This window comes from Notothenia rossii (genome assembly GCF_949606895.1).
Source record: "Notothenia rossii genome assembly, chromosome: 9".
Taxonomy (NCBI): Eukaryota; Metazoa; Chordata; class Actinopteri; order Perciformes; family Nototheniidae; genus Notothenia; species Notothenia rossii.
In genome coordinates this window covers 72190996-72211730 of record NC_136907.1, presented here as the reverse complement: position 1 = coordinate 72211730, position 20735 = coordinate 72190996, and the positions used below count along the sequence as shown (strand labels likewise).

At 40.2% G+C, this 20735-nt stretch overlaps 1 protein-coding gene across 2 annotated transcripts in view; it reads left to right on the top strand.

Moving 5' to 3' along the window:
- The window catches only part of st6galnac5a (ST6 (alpha-N-acetyl-neuraminyl-2,3-beta-galactosyl-1,3)-N-acetylgalactosaminide alpha-2,6-sialyltransferase 5a), a 52876-nt gene that overhangs the window by 12502 nt on the left and 19639 nt on the right, over window positions 1-20735 (top strand). The window lies entirely within an intron of this gene.

The window sequence follows — 20735 nt, the reverse complement described above, 5'->3', positions numbered from 1 at the left end:
GGGAGATTATAGCGTGACATGTTGCTCTGCATCAAAATGTTTTGCAGGAAGTGTTCCTCCAGTTAGCTTCAGAGACTCTAGTGAGATAATGTCAGTAAGGAGCGGTAGAGACACATTTGCAAATGTGCATTAATACTGTACATAAATGTACAGACAAAAGATGCCGTTTGTTCTGGAAGCCTCTTGCAGACACTGTAATCATGTCAGATAAGGTGCACTGCAATCAGCCAATATTCTCACCATTGAAAAAGAAAGGTGAGAACAGCATTTCATAAACGTGAACCTGTTGCTGAGTTGTTATGGTTATGTAAAGACGACACAGTGTGAGTGAAAGCCTGTAAAGAAATGCAAAACCTTTTTGTCTGGCCTGTATTCCGTTAATAAGAGTTATTATCCAAAATGGTTTTGTTATGCTAAACTTCACAAGTTCTTCTTCTGGTGTTTTCATTAATTACCACTGCACTCTGCTCACAATCCTCTGTAAGCTAATGTTAGGAGCCGTTGTGATGCACTTCCATTCTAATACCTGCAATATTGGATATATCGGAGCCTTCAGAAAAATCCTTGTAAATGTGTGTTGATGTTGACATTCACCGTTTACAAGTCCATATCTCGTAATAACGATAACTCTGATATGACTTGATGGCAGAATAAAACACTTTCTTGATGCCTGTGGGTTCGCTTGTAGAGCAGCTACCTATTGATAATGCAACAAAAAGCTGGTCAGCATATTGAGCGAGGGATGATAAAACCCAAGTAGTCGTTGGTAACAAAATATCGATGAACTGGCAGCAGAATAAATTAAACATCTCCTTGTGTGGTGTGCGATATAGCCGCAGCGATTAGATGATTAAAAGCAGCGAAATAGCAACAAACGTTTTGATGGATTGATCCTTATCATAATTTTCATGCAAAAATGAAAGAAAATACAGTTTCATCCTCCCATATAGGAGATGTCTTGCTTTTCCATATTTTATTACATATTAAAGTGAACATCTATAATGAATGTCTTTCGGTTTTCTACGGACAAGACAAGACATTAAAAGACATCTCCTTGTACTTTGAGAAACCGGGGTGGACGTATTTATATATTTCCTGACATTTTACAGACCAAAGGATTAAACAAGAAGATATTTTACAGCTTCCTCACACCGCTTCGCTGCGGGAAGTACATTTGAGTTGTGGTTTGTTTATTTTCTGAAAGTATATGTCACCCTGCAGTTACAGCACCTCTCACCCCGGCTCTGTTTTCCTAGAGATTTGAGGTTTTGTATGCAGCGCAGTGTTCGCCTCAGATTTGAACTTCATTGAGATCTTTGACAAGTCTCAGCAGATGCAATTGGGTCACAGTGACATGTAGGTCAACAGAGGAAGTGTCTACGATTGTCAGTACGACTAAATAGATTTTAGGCGAGGAGGCGGTGGGTATCGTTGTGGTGGCTCAACACAATCTCATTAAAAGAGAATTTTCCTGCAGTCAACACAATAGAATATAGATATGTGGAGAAGGAGGAAAGGATGGTCCCAGAGGTTATTTTTCCCATTATGTGTTATTCTCATGTCATTGTTTCTTTCTAAAATAGAGTGGTTCAGTGATGACCTATTTTTGTAGTCCGAGTCAGAAGTTGGCATGGCAAGAGCTCCCTCATCAAATAGCAATGGGATTTTTCCCTTGTTTTTTGGAATCTTGTAGATACAGTAATAAGCTCTGTGACAAACAGAAGTTGGTGAGACTTACACGTTTTATTCAGCAGGATAATCTCCACATGTTAACACCACTTTTATAATAGTTGAAGCGCAAATGCAATGGCCAGAAGTGAAAAAAGCTAACGTTAAACACAACACTTCACTGCTAGGCTTAAGGCGGCTAGTGTGCATCTCTTCAGCTTGTCTTCACTACAGACCTGTTTCAGGCATCTCACCAAACAGTCATTCAAAAAACAGTTTCCTTTGAGACCAGGAGAGAACTACAACGATGGTTCATTTCCATGTTTTCACCTGAAACCTTTTTATCAAATGACCAGATATGCTTCTAAGCAGTTGGTCTTTTGCAGCGATGATCCAACAAGGAGGGTGTTAAGCCGTGTTAATTTTTAAAATTTTTGTTTCTTTGTTTAAAGTTTTATCAGAGAAAGCAGAAAATCTCCTAAAATCCAAGTTGCATTAAAACACACAATCAGATAAAGATAATAGTAACAAGTGCTATGAAAATGAAGGTAAGTTTGAGTACTTGAAACAGTCAGAGGACACATGCAGTAACTACAAAAAAAATCTTCTGCTCAGTTCTGGTTCTTGTTTCTACACTAAAACACAATATTAAAAGCAACAGTTGAAATTCTGCTTAACGTTAAAGTAAAAACTAACACACAACACAGCGGCACTTCCTTCTCGCCTGGAAGTCCAATATCTAAACCCCTCTAAAAAGGGCAAATCCTTAATCAAATTATAATGAAACGTATCGTCTTTACAGATCAGAAAACAGAGGTTCTTATTATAATCTGCATTCAGCAGGTATTTCATGTCTGCAATAAAATGTATGACCAAAGAGAAAGTGTTGTCGCTGAGTCTTTGTCCTCTGTTGTGCTCTTGCAGAACTAAATGAACCTGCGCTGAACAAATAACAAATGCAACAACAAACAAATAAATTACAGCCCGACAGCTTCTTTAAAGAATCAATTATTTTAGGTAATGAGCTCAATAACAAGCGGGACTCGTGTTCGTCCTCAGCCAGAAGCAATGTTTTAATCAAGCATCGTTTGAGTAGAAATGCAAACAATCTCATCAAAAAGTCCTGATGTTGAAACAGTCTATTTCTGATCTTTGCAGCAGAGATTTAGGTTTTATTTATGAAGGAGCTTAAAACGTTGCCTTTTCTCTATCAAGCTAAAAAGCAGTAACGACAAGAGAGGTGGCTTAAGCGCATTTTATCCTTCAGTTGTTTCAATCGAAGCCTTGCTCTGCTTTGGTTAATAGGCGTTCTGAAGTGGTCCCTAAATACCTGAATTTCCTCTACGAACACTGTTAACGCTTTGAAACTCCACAAAGTCAGTTTCTAAAGATCAACACTGAGCTGGGAAAAGGTTTGACGCTGTAAACACTGTTTCTTGTTGTTACAGTGATGAAGAATACAGCTGGCTACAGTTACGGAAAATAAACGCATTCAACAGATGCAGAGGCTCGCTTCAGAAATGCAAAAGAGTATCCGTCTGTTTATGAGCCGAAGATGACTCAATTTTCCCGGCTCATAATCACAGTGTTAATTCCATCCTCCATCATTTTCTAGTTAATACAGCAGAAGCCTTGATGATGATGATGATGATGATGATGATGATGATGATGATGATGATGATGATGATGATGATGGCATCAGATGCTCGGCTAATAACTGAGAGGAACATAGCGACCATTAATACGAGCATTTAATGCTTTAAACATGAGAGTAACTTGTACTTTACTTTGAAGGAGCCTATTTCTGTTCAGGTTCATATCAGTATGTAGTGTCTCTTCTGGGACATGTCTCCATGCTTTAATGTTCAAAAAGCTCTTTATTGTTCTCATACTGCCCGTGCTGCAGCACCTCTTTTCACCCTCTTCTGAAACCAGAGACCAGTCTGCTCTGATTGGTTAGCTGGCCGGCTTTGTTGTGATTGCTCAACCACTTAGACATGTCCCGCCCCCCTTAGCCTATTACATACAATGTGTCGGAGCGCTAGCCAGCAGAAAAGTGAGAGTGTTACATAATGAGGTCATGTCTTGTTATATTGTTGTTTTGGTTCTTCTGCTGAAGGGAAGGACCTGAGTTCTGCGTCTGTGTGAGGCTCACCTTTCCTTCAGCGCGCAGTAACGTGAGAGCGCTGATCAGAACTCGTTAGGAGATAAAAACGTTGTGGGAGCTGGCTGCCCCCGACAGAAGGCTGTTAGCATGCACACATTGTTTGTGTTGTTGTGAATTCCTGCGAGCCAGAATCCACTCGGGATTAGACTAATGAGCCCGGTGTGTGTGTGTGTGTGTGTGTGTGTGTGTGTGTGTGTGTGTGTGTGTGTGTGTGTGTGTGTGTGTGTGTGTGTGTGTGTGTGTGTGTGTGTGTGTGTGTGTGTGTGTGTGTGTGTGTGTGTGTGTGTGTGTGTGTGTGTGTGTGTGTGTGTGAGATCACCGAGGCAAACTACCTCCTCGCAGCCATTTACTGACGTGAGGAACATGTGAGAGTGTGACGCTCATTTCACAAGTTCCTCATCACCAGTTTGGCTATTATCACATCTCAGGTGCGCACCCATTAAGCAAATGAATAGGCATTACCATGGCAATAAACATTAGTCTTGTGATTCATTATATTAGTGTTTTCCTGTTATAGTCTGAGTCTCTGGGATTGCAAAATAAAATAAGTTCCACTCGGTCACATTGGAACCTTACGTTTTATCATACAGATGGGAGCATTATTATGAATTAATAATAATGCTGATTTATATTCATATTAATTAGTAATTAGCATTCTTAGGATGTATTCAGGTCCCTTTCACTTAAAGGTGGGGTATGTAATTTATTTCAGATACACTTTTTGTTATATTCCATGGAATGCACTTAACATCCCGATAGCAATGAATATATGAAACGCTTTGACAATAAATACATAAAAAAACATCATCTGTGGAAGCCGTGGCGCTGTAAAAAGCACGACCAATCATCTGAGCCGGCCCGGCTAAAATAACTGGATGGCCTACCTGCCTGTCAGCCTTCATGTGCGCGTTCGTGTGTGTTGGAGGAGGGGCTCTGTAAGGAAGAGGCAGATTTTTTCCGGTTGTGTATTTTCAAATTCTAGCCACCTTTAATTAAAAGTATCAGTACAAAAATGTAATAGGACAGCATAACAGTAATGTATTAGTCTTTTCTTTTCCTTTAGTATCTTATCTTATTTTTAAACACAAAGAAAAATGACAACCAAGATGGCCACATGAGCAGAAAACCCAAAGAAATCAGGGTTATCAAACTAAATAGTTGAACAGAATATTCCTCAAGTCTTTGTTCATGTGAAAGAAAGACTGATACATGGAAATGAATCCCCAACCACACCAAGATCACGTTAAAACATACGACCGCTGCTCTTCAGGAATAGCTTTATATCTTCAAACTCTGCCTTGTCTTTAAATGATATGTTGAGTGTAGTAACCCTCTTTGAACTAAACATGGTTTCTGTGCTTTGGCTTTACTTGAATCTCATCCTTTCATTGTTCCTTATCGCTAGTAGTTCTTGTCTGACTATATTTAGGTTGAACTGCAGATTTCCTCCATTTCAACACATGGTAAGTGCACCTAAAAGCAGGTGGATGGATACACACATCTGAAAAAGGACCTTGATCAGGCACTACTTTTTTGTAAGAAGATTTAGAAACCACTGACTCGATCTATAATGTTGAATTGTTTTTTTAAAGCTTGTAATGTTTTTATAAAGACTTGATCGGTAAAGTTACAGTACTGGGAGAAAAATGTAGTGATAGTGTAGTCATTTGTAAAGTAGCTTAGATTGTGTATTCTCAGTTAAGTACAACTATGTCAAATAGTACTTAAGTATTGTACTTCAGTAAATGTACTTTTTGTTGCACTGTGGATGTTGAAAGACTCTCCCATGCGTCCTGCTTGCAAATATGAAATCTGTCGCCTCCCAGGAGACTATTTCTGCTTGAGTGTTGTCACTGGCAGCTGGTGTTTAACACACACACACACACACACACACACACACACACACACACACACACACACACACACACACACACACACACACACACACACACACACACACACACACACACCTTCTTCTTGGTAACTGAATATTGTGTACTTAAAGTGTTGTCGAAGGGAAGCCGAGCTTTTCTCCGCAGGACTGTAGTGTTGGCAATGTTTTATTGATGTCTTCTTTTTGTTTTTCTTGGGCTTGTTGTTATATTGCGAGAACACAACAGTAATTGCTCCTTTGGGATCTCCATCAATGGGATTTATTACACTTGCACTCCAAGATTTAACAGCCGGTCTGGAAGAGGAAGAAGTTGGTGGAAAATTGCCTGTTTTCCCTTGTTCATAACAAACGTGTCATCTCAACTTTGACGGTTAACGGTTCCATATTTAGACACACTCCCTACACACACATATATGCACCTTCTTAAGACAGAATGATACTGCACCTTCTATCTTTCAGTTTTATTTCCATCTCGTGTAGAAATCTGTCTTTTTCAGTGGACGTGATGTGAAATAATGTCTTGCACCTTTTTGCTCAGACCTCTCCGAATAATTCCTCTCGCCAAACTCTTAATAACATCATCTTCTAGTATCGATTGAGTCCATTGTTTATGAGGGATAACCATGACCACGAGTCCTAGCAACTGATCTGAGAGGATTATGGGAACGTATGAGCCCACCACAGAGGGGTTGGGGCCCAATAACCAGGTCCAAGGAATAATCAAATCCAAAAAGCCGATAGCCAAAATTCTTGTTTCAGTGTTCTGGTTCCTAAACATGGCATTATAGGAAGATTCAAAATTCAAAACTTTGTGAATGCAGAAATAATGAAAAGATTGTTAGTTGATCATTTTATTTAATAACAGCAACCAAATTAAACTGAATGCAACTCAGTTTCATAAACCACAGTTTAGAGTCAATCGTGAAAATGAATATACATTCTAGTAAAAGTTTCATATATTCTATATTTTTCCTTCCCCCCCCCATATATAGTAAAATATAATTAAAGAAATGTAATAGATAAGGAAATAAAGAATAATAACAATAATACATGTACCCATATACTCACATATGTACACCCACAAATACACATATATATATGTACATACCCACATCCATACCCACACATTTACATACACATACACACACATACACATACACATTTACATACACATACATACACACATACACACATATACACATATACACACACATACACCCATATACACATACACGTATATAAAAAACAAAATAAAACATACATTCATAGTCCCCCCTTTCTTCCTAACTTAGTGTCTTAAGTTCAGCTATGTACTGTAGGCTAAATGTTTTTTTTATGTAATAAGCATGCTCCTGTTTTGACCCCTTAAAAAAAAAGGAGAACCGATAAGAACCAGACTCTTTAAGCAGAACCGAAAATGTGAACCGTATTTGGTTAAATGCAAACACCCAAACCTTCTACCTCATCATAAACATCATGTTTAATGTTCTCATAATCAAACTAAATGTGGTGTTGATGAAGGCGAGCTCACTTGTGAAACCGACCTTACTGTCTGACGTGCTTGGGAGGAGAGATCGTGCAGATGTTTTAATGAGGGGTTCCAATGATTTGTAATTGAATTGATATCGCATTATGGACCTGTGCAATATCTGAATTGGCCTTTTATGGTAAGCTAGCAATATGACTTTTTCAGAGTTTCAGAGATGTTTTCCAATAAAATTTGGTAAATAAATGTCTAGATTCATGTTGATATTACTAAATCTAGTACTGCCTTCTGAGTCTCAGAGTGAAAGAGTGATAATAATTTATATAGCACCCTTCATGCATCGCATTCAGCCCAAAATTGCACACAGATGAGCAAGTTAGGCCAACACAGGATATGGACATGTGCTGTTAGGCCAGTGGTTTCCTGTTAGGCCAATTCAGCATATACAGTAAGATGAGCAAGTCTTTTTTTATCATGAAAAACACATTTGTTTTTTTACAATTATAATTGATTATCTTTTATGAATATATCTGGTTGTATATATTGCTCATTTTCCATAAAAGAAACAAATGCATTTGAGTTTGTGTTTTATTTGAGTTTGATGCATACAAATACTGTACTGTATATGATGATTACTTTTACCATAGAAGGCCAGCTTGACCATTTGGTAGAGGCCCATAAAGACAACTGTGTGGTCAGTCAAAAAAAAAAATGTGTTTGTGCTTATTTGTGGCCCATTTGATAAGAAAATGCAAAAAAATTATTTTTCCATAGCTTTTTTCTTGGTCCGGCAGTTAAAGGGTTAAGAGCTTTGTAAAGGCAACATATGGGAAGACATCTCAATGAATTGTTGTGGAGCCGTAGAGAAGCCGGTTCTACAGACTCAAAAAGGAATCCTTATTTTGTACAGATCCTCCTAAAAAAAGAACCAATGCTTAATTCAATACATTTTAAATGATAATAAGAAAAACATTCCACCATTTAAAAAGTCGTGCAGCTCTAGTTTTAATGAAGTGCCTGAGTCGGCTGTTTCACACTCACATCTTGACCTCATCAGATATCATCATGCCGCGCTGCTGTGAAGCAACGAGTGTGCGTTTCTTACTTTCCCGTCATCAAAGGATGCCCCTGAAATCTCTTGTATCTCTCCGTAGGCCTTGCCCTACATTTCTTGGCCTCCAAAGTGTTTCATTCTCTGACAGCCACTCCTTTCTCTTGCTCTTCTTTTTCATCATTCAGATTGCCTTTCATTTCCCTCCCTCCGCAGCCCCCCTCCGTCTGTCACCTCCTCCCTCTCGCTTTTTGTCTTTTCCGCCCATCTCCCTGTCCCTACTTGCTTTCCCCTCCTCCGCCTTCTCCTGCTGCTGCAATTTCAGAGTGAGAATACAGGCAAGGGAGGGAGATTCTTTAGTGAATTGCACCTCATGCCAAGGCAATCATTCCTTCAGGGAGGTGTCTGTGTGGTCCTCACAGCAGCCCCTCGTTCTGCGTGGAGGTTATAGGGACAAGCAGTGGCTGCATTGTACCGATTGCACCAGGCTGATACAGAGCCCATTAAGGGAAAGAAAGTGTTTGTTGTAACGAGGCGCAACCCGATTGTCTCCACACTCCCACTGACTCGACACGTTGCCTTCGATCCGCTCTCTCCAGCAGCTCAGACTAATAGAAACTCACAGCAAGCTCCGGGTCAACCTTACCTGACGAGGTGAAGAGGAGGAGGACGAGGAGGAATCACGTTTTATACAGAGAGAGCAAGAAACGAGATGCAGCATTCTTCTTTTCACCTTTTCTGCGAAGGTGGTTGAGGAGAGTTAAGGTTTAATGACACATCGTTGCCTTCAGGGCAGAGTCGGGCTGCACGTGACCTGCAGAGGCGTTCGCTGCTTCAGATACATTTTAGATTAGGGAGTAGACTGTGAGAAGGGAACGAAGACGTGGACTCAGTGTGGGTGGACACAGCTATAGTAAGACCTGTATAACTTTAGTAAGACCTGTATAACTTTAGTAAGACCTGTATAACTTTAGTAAGACCTGTATAATAAACAATAAAATACAGCCCAGTATAGTAGAAGCACTGTGGTCAAGCTTTGTTGAGACAGTGCACAGAGATGATGCTACAATGTTGTGGTCAGTTTTGACGACATAATATTTGGTGTTCTTTGATTTGATTAATATTCTATGTGTGTTTTTTTGGTCAATCTACTGCCTGTTATACCCTGCAACTGCAGTTCCCAATTGTTTGACCTCTTAGTTTGAAGGAATGTCTTCTTGCGAGCTCTTGATTTAAGTAAGATTTCTACAAAGTTGTGCGAAATACAATTGACATTTCCACAAGATACGTTTACTTCGAGGCCCTACAGTATGTAAAGAGTCTGAAATCCCTGTGTTGGACTCTTTTGGTTACATTACATGTTAGACGCTTTTATCCCAAGCGACTTAATACTCAATACTGGGGGCAATCCCCACAGGAGGAATTTGGGGTGAAGTGTCTCAGGGACACAACGAGATGCTGACTGCAGTGGGACTCGAACTTGCTACCCCCTGATTCGAAGTCCAGCACACTATCCACTGAGCCACAGACGGCCGATTAACTCGAGAATGACATCACGATGTACCACTTGCACTCCTATTGGCTAGCGCTCCAACACATTGTACGTGGCAAGAGGTGCATGAGCATAGTATGTCCTCTTTAAAGTGATGCATTAGAACTGTTTTTATATTTCTTACCTCAGGAGTCTTCTCACGAAGCCAGTGAAGGAAAGTGTGGTCATGTAAACATTGTCTTCAACAAACTAATGTGGACAGTTGGTTTGGTCACATTGTTTTTCTCCCCGTGACATAGTCCCACATTCGTCCATAAAGAAGGAAGTTTTATGGTTCTGTTGTGACTAATAAATAAATGTTGAGCACAGCGACTGACTGTAAACATTGCATCAGAGCCATTCTGCAGCTTGTTGTCTTGTTGAGTGATATTGTACAAAACAAACTTCCAAACACAATTCATCCGGGTTCCGGCTGCCAAACTCTGATTTGCAAGTCTGCCACAGATCATACTGAAACAGAGAACTCTCAAAATGAATTTGTCATTGTAAGGGCCTCGGTGAAAATGAATAAGAGATGGAGCGAATGCTGGCAGGTGTGACGTGACTGAACCAGAGACTTCCTGTAGCTGGAGGAAGAACTCACACTTTCTTTATCTTTGCTCCCGAACATAAAATTGTTTTAATTGTTGTGTTATGTGCATGACCACAACATGTTGACCACAACATGTTGACCACAACATGTTGACCTCAACACATCCGTAGTTTCCAGACTCTCAATACTATTATTCTATTTCCTTTGAATACAGTCCAACACGTTGTCTATTATTTCTTCTTCCTGTAGGAAAACTACTAATGCTACTAACGTTTCCAATCCAAAACAACATTAATCTTTAATGTTTTAAATTCAATCACATCTGACAGGAGCACACATAGTCAGCTTTACTCAATAAAAGAGCACATGAGAGGAAATGTTGTATCATTAGTTTGTCCAAGATGCATTTTAAATGGTCAGTTGCTTTTATTAAATGGATTTAAGTGCCTACTAATAAGATGATGGCTAACTTTACTCAATGACAAAATCCTTTATGGATTAAATGTGCGTTTAGTGACGGCTGCATTGTAACGGTTTTTGAATTACACATCATTTTAAACATTATCTTTTATTAATGTTTTTCTCTCCCTATCCCTATCAGGCTACAAGATGATTCTATTTGGCCTTTTTATAACTGAACAACGACAGCCTGATTACCTTTCTGTGTGTGTGTGTGTGTGTGTGTGTGTGTGTGTGTGTGTGTGTGTGTGTGTGTGTGTGTGTGTGTGTGTGTGTGTGTGTGTGTGTGTGTGTGTGTGTGTGTGTGTGTGTGTGTGTGTGTGTGTGTGTGTGTGTGTGTGTGTGTGTGTGTGTGTGTGTGTGTGTGTGTGTGTGCCTGTGTGTGTGTGTGTGCCTGTGTGTGCCTGTGTGCCTGTGTGTGCCTGTGCCTGTGTGTGCCTGTGCACATGTTTGTGATCAAAGTAAAAGTGTTCGGCCAATGGAAAGGGATGCAACAGTTTACAAAACATCACACACACACACACACACACACACACACACACACACACACACACACTCAGTGAAGAGCCCTCTTTACGCTCTTGCTTGCTTTGAAGATCAGAGCTCGGCCGCCAATCTCTCCTCTTCTTCAAATGCTGTGGATGGACTCAGCTCTCGTTTCAACTCTAGCCCCCCTTTAGATGATCAAAACATTCTCTACCTCCATCTATGAACTTCTATTACTCTCTTTTTAGGCCAGATGCTGGAAAGAAAAACAGTGAAGTAGATAATTGCCCTCCATCAAAGATGCCTTCTTTTGGAAGGTGCTCACAAAAAAGCTCTGCCCTAATGAAGACCAGAGGGTCGAGCTGTCAACCTGGAGTCCCTCCGCCCATCACTGGATCTCTAATTGCCCCTGTTTCGATATCTCCCTTTCTCTCCCCTCCTCGTCCTCCTCGTCCTCCTCGTCCTCCTCGTGTTCATTAGTTCTCACTAGCGCTCGCTCTTCTCTCAGCCCTCTCTAATGAGCGGTCAACGAGCTGCCGGACATTGCACACGGCCTTCACCATCGCCTGCAGCCCCTCTAAATAAAGCTGCTTTCACTCGCTTGTTCCTCCGCTCTGTTGTTGCCTCCAGCTGTTTAGTTTTGACTCTAATTGGTAACTGCACTCGTCCCGCCTTCTCACATCCGTTCCTCCTGCGCAGCTTTCAACTCTAAATGCCGTTTTGTTATCTCTACATTCATTCACTCTCTACACCGTCTATTTCTTTATCCTCCCATTTGCCCCCTCTTCCTCACTTCCCTTTTATCATCTCATATCTTATATTGCACATTTTGCCTCTCACTGCAGGAACCAATTAGAAGTTAGCTTATTACTCGGGGCATTTTTGTCCCTTTTTTATCTGATTTTCAGAGCTTTTTTATGGCCCTTTTCAAAGCCAACGTTACTGAATGATGAAACAATACATTAGCATTGCAAATATCAGCTGGATCCAGCCTTGAGAGATTTGCTTTAACTTCACCGCCCTGTTAGGAACAGCTGGATGTTCAGAGTGTTGTGATGCAATTTCCCCCAACCAGCCTGTCCTCCTTCGCTTTGTTGGAGTTGATTTTGTTTGAAGATTTCTTTATTTTTTCATCATATTGGTTCTTTTATGCAGCTGTTTGCTGTTCAGCAGTTTTAGCCGTAGCTGCAGGGAGGGAATAGTTGGTGAGTCTATTGGGAATATTTCAACATCAACTTTTTATTTGTTAAGTTAAAATAGCAGAACATCTACCAGATATGATATAAAGCAGACAAGAAGCACAATTTCTCCATATTTAATTGGCCTCTAACAGCCTTTTTCTGCCATTTGTTGCTTTCCGATCAAGTGATTATCAAAAAGGTTGATGTCTGTTCATATATAAGTATTTCGTGCCCCTTGTGACATGTTTCCATGCTTTGACGTTCAAAAAGCACTTTATGTGTGTGGGAGAGAAACTCCCTCTGGAGACCACTTACATGCACAACAACATATCACTACAGCAAAGGGGAAAGCATAATAGGGACCCTTCATCCTGGAAGCTCTATGAGTGGTTTTGTACTGCTGTTTCGTTCATCTCCATGTATTCTTTTGGTTATTCGTCACACAATCGACACTGGAGAATGTAACCCGTGGGCCATGAAGGACATCCACTGCCCCGTTTGCAACACATGAGCAGCGTGACCTACGACAACAGATTCTTATATGAATATTCGGCTCAGAATTTCCCCCTTTTCGCTTTCTTTTTCACAACTTACAAGAGCATTTTTGGCCACCATTAATTTCTGACTGTGGGTTTGAAGGCATTCCTCTGAGGGAGCAAGGCCAAGAAAAGAAACCAAGGCATCTTTGAGGAGCCTAAAGGTCAGGCCGGGGGCCCTGAGGAGGCTGAAAATGTTCTGTTCTGTTGTTGTGTATCTGAACATGAGACAGCCAGACGGCGTCCTGCTGGGCTGCATGATTGCCGCCTCTCAGCGCGAGCATTTACCGTCCATATCTTCCATTTCACATCCTTTAAGCCCTCGCTCGATCCCCCTCCCCACTGCATTCACCAACACAAAATCAATAACAACACTCCAATGCCATTTCTCCGCTCAGAGGGGGTATGGCTCACGTCAAGCGTAATGGTTCACTGGAGTGTAAGTGTGTCTTTTCCTCTGGGGACACAGCTGAGTTGGGGGAGAGAGGGGGGGGGGGGGGGATTCGGGCGAGGAATTAAAGCTGATTTCATGCCCCCTTAAGACCCATGTGAGTTTTAACCACCAATTATTGTCTGTGTTAGCCATGGGCAGCGAAGGGCCCTGAGCACCAGTGGAGGAAGAATAACTCAAATCCTTTTGACTTTAATAGTACATTTTCAGAAAGACTCTGTTACAAGTAAAAGTCTTGCATTTTAAAGTCTTACTTTTTTATTTTATTTTTTATTTATTTATTCTACTAAAGTCATACAAAAACAAAAACGTATAATTCATACACACAAATGAACAAAATTAGTAGAAGGGGGAGGGCTGAAGCATAGCTTATGGGAAGTAGCCCTCCCGTGCATCATCATTAGCATCAATATAACAATGGCATTTATTTTGTCAAAAACGTATAGAAATTAAGGAGAACAAAAAACTAAAGAAAGCTAATGAAAACTGAAAAACTGAAAAAATTAAAAGTTAGGGCAAGAAAAAAGTAAATGCATATATAAATAATACTGGGAATATCCAATATTTGTTAGCTGGAGTAATCTGCAAATAGAATTGTTTTTACTTTAGTTTTGAATTGTTGATGACTAGTAATACTTGAAAGGTCTGGGTGAAGTCCATTCCACGTTCTAACTCTGATTATGGATAAGCTGTGAGTTGATGGTTGTTCTACAGAGCTTGCTACACAACCAGTTAGGATGCCTGGTTGGGTATTTCCTGACTGTGGTTTGGAACTGCTTTTGAATGTTAGTAGGCATTTTGTTATGGAAAACTTTGATAAAAGTACAAAAGTATTGGCATCAAGTAATACAAAAGTTGCATAAAGTAAAATACTCGTAATGGTCAATTTCAATTGACTTCATTATGACTATTGATGCATCACTGGTAAAGGTAGAGCTACATTCAAATCTGCAGAGTGAGTTCTTTTAATTGTTGGTACTTAAAGTATATTTAGATGCCAATACTTTTACTTGAGTAACATTTGAGTATTCCTACACTCTGGTACTTTTACTTTGACTTAAGTACAAGATCTGCATAGTTCTCCCACCTCTTGTATTAGCTAAGAGTAAGTCACTTTTTCACATGTTGATTAATGGTGCAGCCCTATCCAGAACAACCTATTAACACTGGAAACACACTCATGTTTGTTCAGAGCTTAATAAGCAGCAGAACATTATCTTTGGTCCCCCGTCTCCCTCTGCTCTCAGAGATGCTGCCTACCCAGGTGGTCCAGGACCAGAGCTTTCTCTCTCTTTCCCATCCTCTCAAGGTTAATCCCCTCCGCTCCGACAGCCATGTTCTCCTCGGGTCAGAGAGCCGGGCAAGTCAGAGACGTTTCCCTGTGAGCGAGGCGTCGCCGGACAGAAAGAGGAAACGGAGGAGGGCGGAGCGGAGATATGTACGATACGATAATACTTTAATGGTTAGATCAAGTCGGAAATTGGACTGTCATCACAGCGGCTCCATGTGTAACATCAACATAGACAGATATCAAGACACCATTTTTTTTTTTTACATTCAGCTCTGTGTTTACTGTGAGGATTGACTGGAGCACAAAGGAGTGCTTCAGTCTGACTTTATTGAATCGCGGGACCCTGTACCTCGTGTGACTGTTGTCTGTCGGTGCCTTTGTACCTTCACTAGGACGCTGTGGATGGATGTGCTGTTTATTGAAACCAGGGCAGGCTCCCGGTGTTTGCACCAAGTGGGACAAGGTTACACTATTAGGCAAGAAGACTCATTATGAAACGAAAACAAATTATTATGTCGCTTTGTGAGGAGTGAGCTCACTGGGTCAGGATCCTCAAATGTGACAATATACTGCTTTTCTCTATTTGTTATGATTTTAAATGGAGTTTTGGGCAAAACTATAGCTGGGAAAGAGTAGCTTAACCCTAAGCTGCTTAACCCTTACCCTGACCCTAAAAAACTAACCATTTATTAACTAATCAACAAAGTCATCTGAGTAGCAGCTTCACAACGATCACATATTGTTTAAATCATGAACTGATATACTGGACGTATTTTCCTTTTCAGCTCAATTGTCATTTCCTTATTTTACTCACTTTTTTGTTTATTTCTATTCTTGTCAACATTTATTTTTATCATTGTTGACATTTAAAATAGTTTTTTAAAAAGCTTTTTAAAAATAGTAAAATATGTGTTCTTGAATTGTTCCACTTAATTCCTCTTATTGTATTCATGTATCCGCTAGGGATGCCAGTGATTATTCGATTATTCGAATATTCGTTACAGTCTCCATCATCGAATATTATTTTTAAAAATCGATTTTATTTATATATTTTTTTATTATTATTTATGTTTTGTTTTTTCTGGCTTAGTTTCAACCAAAATATAGACTAATGCTAATAATAGTAATAGTATTAATAATTGTAAATGGCCATTGGTCACACCACCAGTTTGTTTTACTGTAAACTTGGAGGAAGCCTGCGTGCAGAGCAGACTGCTGCTGCAGCACGCTACACACCGACCCCGCCCCCCCCCCCCCCCTCCTCCCCTCCTCCCTCACCCTCACACGTGCGACTAAAGATGAACAAAGCGGCAGGTAAAAAGAGTTCCTCCTCGTGGAACTACTTCGAAATTACAAGTCCAAAGGAAGTTAAATGCAAGCTCTGCGAAAAGACGTTGGTCTATCACAGCTCAACCTCAACAATGCGTTCGCATTTGAGTGCGAAGCACGCCAAAGAGGTTACAGAGAAAGACGCTGCACTGCTGCGCATAGCGCATCTCCAAATAAAGGCAATGGCAGGCACTTTAGAAAATAACATAGTCGAATAATCGATTATTATTCGCCAGGGCTGCCGAATAATCGATTTTGATCATGTTCATTTTCTGGCAAGCCTAGTATCCGCTATACACCAAATCAAGTTCCTTGGATGTGTTAAGACTACTTGGCTAAATAAACCGGATTCTGGTTCTGATATTTGATCTTCATGTGTTCTGCTCCTCTACAATGCATCAGATTAAAGATGGATATTGATCGTCCCTGAAGGAGGGCCTCAGCCTCACACGAGGGTACGGTTGACTTATACATTTGTGCCATACATGCATCGATGCTGAATTATTTATGCTTCTTAAAAGGTCTAGCTGTACTGCCTGTTACATTCATAACTGCCTCTTTTTAACGGGGATGGCAGCCACTTACTCGATGATGCTAAACTACTTTGACTTGCTTTTATCACTGATGAATCTGTGTTTGCTTTGAGCAAAGCAGACAACATGTTTTCTTCTTTCTTATGTCTATTTTTATACCTCCAGACAGAAATAACCAAATGTTAATCCGAATTAATTTTGATTGGATATTCATTTGTGTGACGTTGCTGCCTGCAGCTTTGATTAACGGCACACTGATATCCTTCGCTTTAAAAGAAAATCCAAACACCTGCAGTTTTAATCTCATAAAAAGGATCAAAGGTAGGTTGTTGTGAATTAAAGAACAAAGCCAGCGATTTCAAAACACATTAATGATACATGTGAATTATGAACCATTTATCACATGAATAATTGAGCACAGATTTCATTGCTGTTTTGTCGAGGATGAAATCCATCTGAATGAAACATCCAGTTTCTATGAACGATGGGCAGCATGTCTTATTAGAATCCCCATAAGCACCAGCTATTAGCGTTAGCATGAATCCACATTAGCATTAGCAATTCTACCTGCCGCCCAAACACATATTTACACACAATAAACACATGACGCATAATTAAACATCTCATCTCATGTCATTAAAAATTAAGTATTAAGTAAAAAACAAAATTATCATCCTTTCAATTATCATCAAGCCAAAAATAACAAGATCAACTGCACACACACAGACACCGTTCATTATAATAAAAAATGAAGATGCTATTTAATGGTAAAAACCTTCCTTTTTAATAAAGCATGTAGTTTGGGCTGGTTTCAACCGACTAACATCCGTACCATGCTGCGAATGGATCTGGCCCTTCCTACATCCAGGACATGGTTAAACCGTACACCCCAGCACGTGCACTCCGCTCTGCATCAGCCAGACGGCTCGCTGCACCCGCACTGCGAGGGGGACCCAAGTTCCCATCAGCAAAAACACGTGGGTTTGCTATCCTGGCTCCAAAATGGTGGAATGAGCTCCCCATTGAAATCAGGACAGCAGAAAGCTTACACGTCTTCCGGCGCAGACTGAAAACTCATCTCTTTAGACTCCACTTCGAGAGATAGAATTACTAACAAAGCACTTATATACTAATAAAGGGCTGGCTTATCTAAAGCCAGTTGAGTAGCACTTGAAATGTTTTAGCTGTATGATTCTGTTTTAAGTATCTTCTTGGTCGAATGCACTTATTGTAAGTATCGCTTTGGATTAAAGCGTCAGCTAAATGTAGTGTAATTCTTAGATATTATGTTTAATTTTACTGTTTTTGTTTGTATTTTACATTCCATCTTGTAACTTTATCATATCTTTAGAATTTTCTTACATCATTTTACATTTTCATTCATATCTGTTGCTCTGTAAAGCCCTCTGAGATGGGTTTTGTGATAATGGGCTCTATAAATAATATTTGATTGGATTTTTATTTGAACAGACATTTGATCCAATCTTTAGTATTCTCTTGTGCACCGGCAATGAACGAGATGAACTCCATCGACTCCATCGCCTCACACCAAACCTCCATATTGGATGGCTCACGTAATTCCGGCTAAAATAGGGAGTCTAGTCCAGACATCCAGCCTATTTCTCAGTAATAGCCTGATGGAGCTCCCTGAAGAGGCCAATTCTGGCCAGCGAAGCCCCACTTAAATTCTCCGTGAGACAGAGGAAGAGAGAATAGCGTCTGCGGAGCCACTTAAAAGCCCCCGGGTGAAAATGGGTTTTCTGACCTGCTCCACTGGTGCCGCAGCTCTGTGACCAGATTGGCTGCCAGGTGGGAGAAGGAGGGGGAGGAAGAGGGGAGGAAGATGGGAGGAATGGATGGATGCTGCTGCTGCTGGTGATGGTGTAGACCGCTAGGACCTCATTAGCTCGACATTTCATCAAACACTACGGCACCGGGGTGGCTCTCACTGCCTCCATATATCTCTTTCTCTTAAGCCAGACTTTCTTTCTCTTTGTTTTTATCGCTTTACTTCACTCTCTTTCACACCTTCCTCTCTGTGCCGCCGCTCCTCCAGGTCTCATTAGCCAGATGAGGCCGTTCGTCTGGTGATCTGACACTAAGTCAAAGTCAGCAGATGAGGGTGATAACGACGCATTTCCCATCTACTACACTCACACTCACATCCAGCTATAATCATTTGTTCTTGTTAATGCCACGGAAATGTAAATTTGTTATGGCTATAAGAATGTAAATAACATCATACTTCTGCTGGGGAGATAGTTCAGGTGCATTAAAGGGCTCTGCAGGGCCTGGTTTGCATATCATTGCTGCTCAGTGCAAGGGGGGGGAATCAGAGACACACCCACATGCATCAAAAGTACATGAGGAATAACATCTCACACACACACGCACACGCACACACACACACACACACACACACACACACACACACACACTAACAACATGCAGAGCAGCTTTACATAAATAGATCATTAATGCTCATGCACAGAGAGAAAAAAGCACATTCTTAATAATACATATGTATGTGTGCAGAAGCTTGACTTCCTGTGTAGTTGAATCTGTGGCGGGGTCTTTAACAACAACATGATGACATATAACTGTACTGTATTTTTGTAATACTTTATAGCCATATAATCCAACAAAACGCTCAAGATGTCCTTATAAAAAACAAATAAAGTTTGTTTCATAAAATGAAACAAATAAAATGACTCTTCTGATGATGGGCTGATACTTTGTTCTTATTATTGGTCAATGTGTAAACTTTACTCTTGTTGAATGGATTTAGTCGATTAATTGTCAGGAAATAGTGAAACATGTCATAATACCCACAATTCAATACTTCTATATTGTTATAGTTATCAGATTTGATCTTTTGTGGAACTTAAGGATGGAGTCCAGAACAAATGTGACAGGACATTAAACATTATGCTAAATTGAAAATGCTTGCTTTCTTATCTAACAAGACTCTGAAACCAGAAGATATTCAGTTCATAACATCACATCATTATCATGTGATGTTATTATCAGTAACATCTTCCACAATATTCCTCTAGAGTTGCTGAGTTTGATATAGTATGCTGAGTACTTTAGTTTGATATTTGATAAGAATTCAACATGCGTTTTGTGCACCCGGCCTGTTGTTTTGAGGTAAACACACATTCCTCAGTAGTGTGTGAGTGGGAGAAAGATGTAAGGTGAATCCTTTGTAAGACCCCGGGGTTTCTACCTATCGCAAAAGTAATATGACAAGCTACACATCCCCAGGAGGCTCTGCCACTACCCATTTGTCAACAAAGCATTTTCTTCCTCAAACACACAGCGAGGCTTTTTACCACACTCCCCTTAGGTGTGCTTTCCTGTCTGCTTTGCATATTTCTGTATAAATCGGGGCTAAACACAACTTTCAGAGCAATTTTGACTTCTGGAAGTAAACTGAAAATATGGAGAACAAACTTAAAATTCAGCTGTCAGTGCTGCGAGTGCTTCCACCGGGAATAAAGAGGCCACACATTTCAATTCACAGAACATCATATTTGCAAAACAAAGTTCTATGTTACTGTACATTTGTAATTCAACATGTATATTTTCAACTTTTGATTCTAATGCTATTTTATTTCTATTGAGATGTTTACATTTTGGAATGTTTAATGTTAGAAAAATATCACTCGTCACCGGCTTGAGCTTCAATAATCAGGAGACATGTATTTATTATCCTTGTAAGAAGTAGTAGTCATCACATACAGAGCATCAACTAGTTCCTGAACAGTGTCCTTCACATGACATGCAAGAGAGGGAGTTACACAGTCACAAGATGGAGGAATAGAAAGCAATATTCAATGTTTACTTCAGATTAGCTCCACGTCAGAAATGATCATGCTTGTCATATGTCTCTCTCCATAGAGGCTGAATCATCATGTTAATCACATAGCTATCATATGCCTCAAACAGTCCTGATGCTCTTCTAGGTAATCACACATCCTGTTACGTACACAGCTACAGTTGGGATACCTTTGTCATCATGTGCTACTCTGATATTGAAAGAATACATTCAGTATTTTCCCAACATACTTCTTTTAATTGTTATTGTACAATGTATTTTTAAGCTGCTGCAACGCA